The sequence below is a fragment of the Cherax quadricarinatus genome, chromosome 8, assembly GCF_038502225.1.
Source record: "Cherax quadricarinatus isolate ZL_2023a chromosome 8, ASM3850222v1, whole genome shotgun sequence".
Lineage (NCBI taxonomy): Eukaryota > Metazoa > Arthropoda > Malacostraca > Decapoda > Parastacidae > Cherax > Cherax quadricarinatus.
This window is the reverse complement of record NC_091299.1, coordinates 11,808,410-11,816,049: the sequence shown is the minus strand read 5'-3', so window position 1 is coordinate 11,816,049 and position 7,640 is coordinate 11,808,410.

Sequence of the window (7,640 nt, the reverse complement as noted above, 5' to 3'; positions counted from 1 at the left end):
TCCTTACACAGGGAGGTGACTGTGCACCGTCCTTACACAGGGAGGTGAGTGTGCACCGTCCTTACACAGGGAGGTGACTGTGCACCGTCCTTACACAGGGAGGTGACTGTGCACCGTCCTTACACAGGGAGGTGAGTGTGCACCGTCCTTACACAGGGAGGTGACTGTGCACCGTCCTTACACAGGGAGGTGACTGTGCACCGTCCTTACACAGGGAGGTGAGTGTGCACCGTCCTTACACAGGGAGGTGACTGTGCACCGTCCTTACACAGGGAGGTGAGTGTGCACCGTCCTTACACAGGGAGGTGACTGTGCACCGTCCTTACACAGGGAGGTGAGTGTGCACCGTCCTTACACAGGGAGGTGAGTGTGCACCGTCCTTACACAGGGAGGTGACTGTGCACCGTCCTTACACAGGGAGGTGACTGTGCACCGTCCTTACACAGGGAGGTGACTGTGCACCGTCCTTACACAGGGAGGTGAGTGTGCACCGTCCTTACACAGGGAGGTGAGTGTGCACCGTCCTTACACAGGGAGGTGAGTGTGCACCGTCCTTACACAGGGAGGTGACTGTGCATCGTCCTTACACAGGGAGGTGAGTGTGCACCGTCCTTACACAGGGAGGTGACTGTGCACCGCCCTTACACAGGGAGGTGAGTGTGCACCGTCCTTACACAGGGAGGTGAGTGTGCACCGTCCTTACACAGGGAGGTGAGTGTGCACCGTCCTTACACAGGGAGGTGACTCTGCACCGTCCTTACACAGGGAGGTGACTGTGCACCGTCCTTACACAGGGAGGTGAGTGTGCACCGTCCTTACACAGGGAGGTGACTGTGCACCGTCCTTACACAGGGAGGTGACTGTGCACCGTCCTTACACAGGGAGGTGAGTGTGCACCGTCCTTACACAGGGAGGTGAGTGTGCACCGTCCTTACACAGGGAGGTGACTGTGCACCGTCCTTACACAGGGAGGTGAGTGTGCACCGTCCTTACACAGGGAGGTGACTGTGCACCGTCCTTACACAGGGAGGTGACTGTGCACCGTCCTTACACAGGGAGGTGAGTGTGCACCGTCCTTACACAGGGAGGTGACTGTGCACCGTCCTTACACAGGGAGGTGACTGTGCACCGTCCTTACACAGGAAGGTGACTGTGCACCGTCCTTACACAGGGAGGTGAGTGTGCACCGTCCTTACACAGGGAGGTGAGTGTGCACCGTCCTTACACAGGGAGGTGAGTGTGCACCGTCCTTACACAGGGAGGTGACTGTGCATCGTCCTTACACAGGGAGGTGAGTGTGCACCGTCCTTACACAGGGAGGTGACTGTGCACCGCCCTTACACAGGGAGGTGAGTGTGCACCGTCCTTACACAGGGAGGTGAGTGTGCACCGTCCTTACACAGGGAGGTGAGTGTGCACCGTCCTTACACAGGGAGGTGACTGTGCACCGTCCTTACACAGGGAGGTGAGTGTGCACCTTCCTTACACAGGGAGGTGAATGTGCACCGTCCTTACACAGGGAGGTGAGTGTGCCCCGTCCTTACACAGGGAGGTGAGTGTGCACCGTCCTTACACAGGGAGGTGATTGTGCACCGTCCTTACACAGGGAGGTGAGTGTGCACCGTCCTTACACAGGGAGGTGATTGTGCACCGTCCTTACACAGGTAGGTGATTGTGCACCGTCCTTACACAGGGAGGTGAGTGTGCACCGTCCTTACACAGGGAGGTGATTGTGCACCGTCCTTACACAGGGAGGTGAGTATGCACCGTCCTTACACAGGGAGGTGATTGTGCACCATCCTTACACAGGGAGGTGAGTGTGCACCGTCCTTACACAGGGAGGTGAGTGTGCACCGTCCTTAAACAGGGAGGTGATTGTGCACCGTCCTTACACAGGGAGGTGATTGTGCACCGTCCTTACACAGGGAGGTGAGTGTGCACCGTCATTACACAGGGAGGTGATTGTGCACCGTCCTTACACAGGGAGGTGAGTGTGCACCGTCCTTACACAGGGAGGTGATTGTGCACCGTCCTTACACAGGGAGATGATTGTGCACCGTCCTTACACAGGGAGGTGAGTGTGCACCGTCCTTACACAGGGAGGTGAGTGTGCACCATCCTTACACGGGGAGGTGAGTGTGCACCGTCCTTACACAGGGAGGTGATTGTGCACCGTCCTTACACAAGGATTTGAGTGTGCACCATTCTTACACAGGGAGGTGAGTGTGCACCGTCTTTACACAGGGAGGTGAGTGTGCACACCGTCCTTACACAGGGAGGTGAGTGTGCACCATCCTTACACAGGGAGTTGATTGTGCACCGTCCTTACACAGGGAGATGAGTGTGCACCGTCCTTACACAGCGAGGTGATTGTGCACCGTCCTTACACAGGGAGGTGATTGTGCACCGTCCTTACACAGGGAGGTGATTGTACACCGTCCTTACACAGGGAAGTGATTGTGCACCGTCCTTACACATGGAGGTGATTGTGCACCGTCCTTACACAGGGAGGTGACTGTGCACCGTCCTTACACAGGGAGGTGAGTGAGCACGGTCCTTACACAGGGAGGTGACTGTGCACCGTCCTTACACAGGGAGGTGATTGTGCACCGTCCTTACACAGGGAGGTGACTGTGCACCGCCCTTACACAGGGAGGTGAGTGTGCACCGTCCTTACACAGGGAGGTGAGTGTGCACCGTCCTTACACAGGGAGGTGAGTGTGCACCGTCCTTACACAGGGAGGTGACTGTGCACCGTCCTTACACAGGGAGGTGAGTGTGCACCGTCCTTACACAGGGAGGTGAATGTGCACCGTCCTTACACAGGGAGGTGAGTGTGCCCCGTCCTTACACAGGGAGGTGAGTGTGCACCGTCCTTACACAGGGAGGTGATTGTGCACCGTCCTTACACAGGGAGGTGAGTGTGCACCGTCCTTACACAGGGAGGTGATTGTGCACCGTCCTTACACAGGTAGGTGATTGTGCACCGTCCTTACACAGGGAGGTGAGTGTGCACCGTCCTTACACAGGGAGGTGATTGTGCACCGTCCTTACACAGGGAGGTGAGTATGCACCGTCCTTACACAGGGAGGTGATTGTGCACCATCCTTACACAGGGAGGTGAGTGTGCACCGTCCTTACACAGGGAGGTGAGTGTGCACCGTCCTTAAACAGGGAGGTGATTGTGCACCGTCCTTACACAGGTAGGTGATTGTGCACCGTCCTTACACAGGGAGGTGAGTGTGCACCGTCATTACACAGGGAGGTGATTGTGCACCGTCCTTACACAGGGAGGTGAGTGTGCACCGTCCTTACACAGGGAGGTGATTGTGCACCGTCCTTACACAGGGAGATGATTGTGCACCGTCCTTACACAGGGAGGTGAGTGTGCACCGTCCTTACACAGGGAGGTGAGTGTGCACCATCCTTACACGGGGAGGTGAGTGTGCACCGTCCTTACACAGGGAGGTGATTGTGCACCGTCCTTACACAGGGATTTGAGTGTGCACCATTCTTACACAGGGAGGTGAGTGTGCACCGTCCTTACACAGGGAGGTGAGTGTGCACACCGTCCTTACACAGGGAGGTGAGTGTGCACCATCCTTACACAGGGAGGTGATTGTGCACCGTCCTTACACAGGGAGGTGAGTGTGCACCGTCCTTACACAGCGAGGTGATTGTGCACCGTCCTTACACAGGGAGGTGATTGTGCACCGTCCTTACACAGGGAGGTGATTGTACACCGTCCTTACACAGGGAAGTGATTGTGCACCGTCCTTACACATGGAGGTGATTGTGCACCGTCCTTACACAGGGAGGTGACTGTGCACCGTCCTTACACAGGGAGGTGAGTGAGCACGGTCCTTACACAGGGAGGTGACTGTGCACCGTCCTTACACAGGGAGGTGATTGTGCACCGTCCTTACACAGGGAGGTGAGTGTGCACCGTCCTTACACAGGGAGGTGATTGTGCACCGTCCTTACACAGGGAGGTGAGTGTGCACCGTCCTTACACGGGGAGGTGATTGTGCACCGTCCTTACACAGGGAGGTGATTGTGCACCGTCCTTACACAGGGAGGTGACTGTGCACCGTCCTTACACAGGGAGGTGAGTGAGCACGGTCCTTACACAGGGAGGTGACTGTGCACCGTCCTTACACGGGGAGGTGAGTGTGGACCGTCCTTACTCAGGGAGGTGAGTGTGCACCCTCCTTACACAGGGAGGTGATTGTGCACCGTCCTTACACAGGGAGGTGAGTGTGCACCGTCATTACACAGGGAGGTGACTGTGCACCGTCCTTACACAGTGAGGTGATTGTGCACCGTCCTTACACAGGGAAATGATTGTGCACTTTCCTTACACAGGGAGGTGAGTGTGCACCGTCCTTACACAGGGAGGTGACTGTGCACCGTCCTTACACAGGGAGGTGACTGTGCCCCGTCCTTACACAGGGAGGTGACTGTGCCCCGTCCTTACACAGGGAGGTGACTGTGCACCGTCCTTACACAGGGAGGTGACTGTGCACCGTCCTTACACAGGGAGGTGACTGTGCACCGTCCTTACACAGGGAGGTGAGTGTGCACCATCCTTACACAGGGAGGTGACTGTGCATCGTCCTTACACAGGGAGGTGACTGTGCACCGTCCTTACACAGGGAGGTGACTGTGCCCCGTCCTTACACAGGGAGGTGAGTGTGCACCGTCCTTACACAGGGAGGTGACTGTGCACCGTCCTTACACAGGGAGGTGAGTGTGCACCGTCCTTACACAGGGAGGTGACTGTGCATCGTCCTTACACAGGGAGGTGACTGTGCACCGTCCTTACACAGGGAGGTGACTGTGCCCCGTCCTTACACAGGGAGGTGAGTGTGCACCATCCTTGCACAGGGAGGCGACTGTGCACCGTCCTTACCCAGGGAGGTGACTGTGCACCGTCGTTACACAGGAAGGTGAGTGTGCACTATCCTTACACAGGGACGTGAGTGTGCACCATCCTTACACAGGGAGGTGAGTGTGCACCGTCCTTACAAAGGGAGGTGATTGTGCACCGTCCTTACACAGGGATTTGAGTGTGCACCATCCTTACACAGGGAGGTGAGTGTGCACCGTCCTTACACAGGGAGGTGAGTGTGCACACCGTCCTTACACAGGGAGGTGAGTGTGCACCATCCTTACACAGGGAGGTGATTGTGCACCGTCCTTACACAGGGAGGTGAGTGTGCACCGTCCTTACACAGCGAGGTGACTGTGCACCGTCCTTACACAGGGAGGTGATTGTGCATCGTCCTTACACAGGGAGGTGATTGTACACCGTCCTTACACAGGGAAGTGATTGTGCACCGTCCTTACACATGGAGGTGATTGTGCACCGTCCTTACACAGGGAGGTGACTGTGCACCGTCCTTACACAGGGAGGTGAGTGAGCACGGTCCTTACACAGGGAGGTGACTGTGCACCGTCCTTACACAGGGAGGTGATTGTGCACCGTCCTTACACAGGGAGGTGATTGTACACCGTCCTTACACAGGGAAGTGATTGTGCACCGTCCTTACACATGGAGGTGATTGTGCACCGTCCTTACACAGGGAGGTGACTGTGCACCGTCCTTACACAGGGAGGTGAGTGAGCACGGTCCTTACACAGGGAGGTGACTGTGCACCGTCCTTACACAGGGAGGTGACTGTGCACCGTCCTTACACAGGGAGGTGAGTGAGCACGGTCCTTACACAGGGAGGTGTTTGTGCACCGTCCTTGCACAGGGAGGTGAGTGTGCACCGTCCTTACACGGGGAGGTGAGTGTGTACCGTCCTTGCACAGGGATGTGAGTGTGTACCGTCCTTACACGGGGAGGTGAGTGTGTACCGTCCTTACTCAGGGAGGTGAGTGTGCACCGTCCTTACACAGGGAGGTGATTGTGCTCCGTCCTTACACAGGGAGGTGAGTGTGCACCGTCATTACACAGGGAGGTGACTGTGCACCGTCCTTACACAGTGAGGTGATTGTGCACCGTCCTTACACAGGGAAATGATTGTGCACTTTCCTTACACAGGGAGGTGAGTGTGCACCGTCCTTACACAGGGAGGTGATTGTGCATCGTCCTTACACAGGGAGGTGACTGTGCACCGTCCTTACACAGGGAGGTGACTGTGCCCCGTCCTTACACAGGGAGGTGAGTGTGCACCATCCTTGCACAGGGAGGCGACTGTGCACCGTCCTTACACAGGGAGGTGACTGTGCACCGTCGTTACACAGGAAGGTGAGTGTGCACTATCCTTACACAGGGAGGTGAGTGTGCACCATCCTTACACAGGGAGGTGCCTGTGCACCGTCCTTACACAAGGAGGTGACTGTGCACCGTCCTTACACAGGGAGGTGACTGTGCACCATCCTTACACAGGGAGGTGAGTGTGCACCATCCTTACCCAGGGAGGTGATTGTGTACCATCCTTACACAGGGAGGTGAGTGTGCACCATCCTTACACAGGGAGGTGAGTGTGCACCGTCCTTGCACAGGGAGGTGACTGTGCACCATCCTTACACAGGTAGGTGAGTGTGCACCGTCCTTACACAGGGAGGTGACTGTGCACTGTCCTTACACAGGGAGGTGACTGTGCACCGTCCTTACACAGGGAGGTGAATGTGCTTCGTCCTTACACAGGGAGGTGACTGTGCACCGTACTTACACAGGGAGGTGAGTGTGCACCATCCTTACACAGGGAGGTGAGTGTGCACCGTCCTTATACAGGGAGGCGAGTGTGCACCATCCTCATACAGGGAGGTGAGTGTGCACCGCCCTTACACAGGGAGGTGACCGTGCACCGTCCTTACACAGGGAGGTGAGTGTGCACCGTCCTTACACAGGGAGGTGACTGTGCACCATCTTTACACAGGGAGGTGAGTGTGCACCGTAAATACACAGGGAGGTGAGTGTGCACCGTCCTTACACAGGGAGGTGAGTGTGCACAGTCCTTACACAGGGAGGTGAGAGTGCACCGTCCTTACTCAGGGAGGTGAGTGTGCACCGTCCTTACACAGGGAGGTGAGGGTGCACCATTCTTACACTGAGAGGTGATTGTGCACAGTCCTTACACAGGGAGGTGAGTGTGCACCTTCCTTACAGAGGGAGGTGAGTGTGCACCGTCCTTACACAGGGAGGTGAGTGTGCACCATCCTTACACTGAGAGGTGAGTGTGCACTGTCCTTACACATTGAGGTGAGTATGCACTGTCCTTACACAGATAGGTGAGTGTGCACCGTCCTTAGACAGGGATGTGATTTTGCCCCGTCCTTACACAGGGAGGTGATTGTGTACCGTCCTTACACAGGGAGGTGAGTGTGCACCACCCTTACACAGGGAGGTGAATGGGCACCGTCCTTACACAGGGAGGTGAGTGTGCACGGTCCTTACACAGGGAGGTGATTGTGCACCGTCCTTACACAGGGAGGTGAGTGTGCACCGTCCTTACACAGGGAGGTGAGTGTGCACCGTCGTTTCACAGGGAGGTGAGTGTGCACCGTCCTTACACAGAGTGGTGAGTATTCACCGTCCGTACACAGATAGGTGAGTGTGCACCGTCCTTACACAGGAAGGTGAGTGTGCACCGTCCTTACACAGGGAGGTGAATGTGCACCATCCTTAC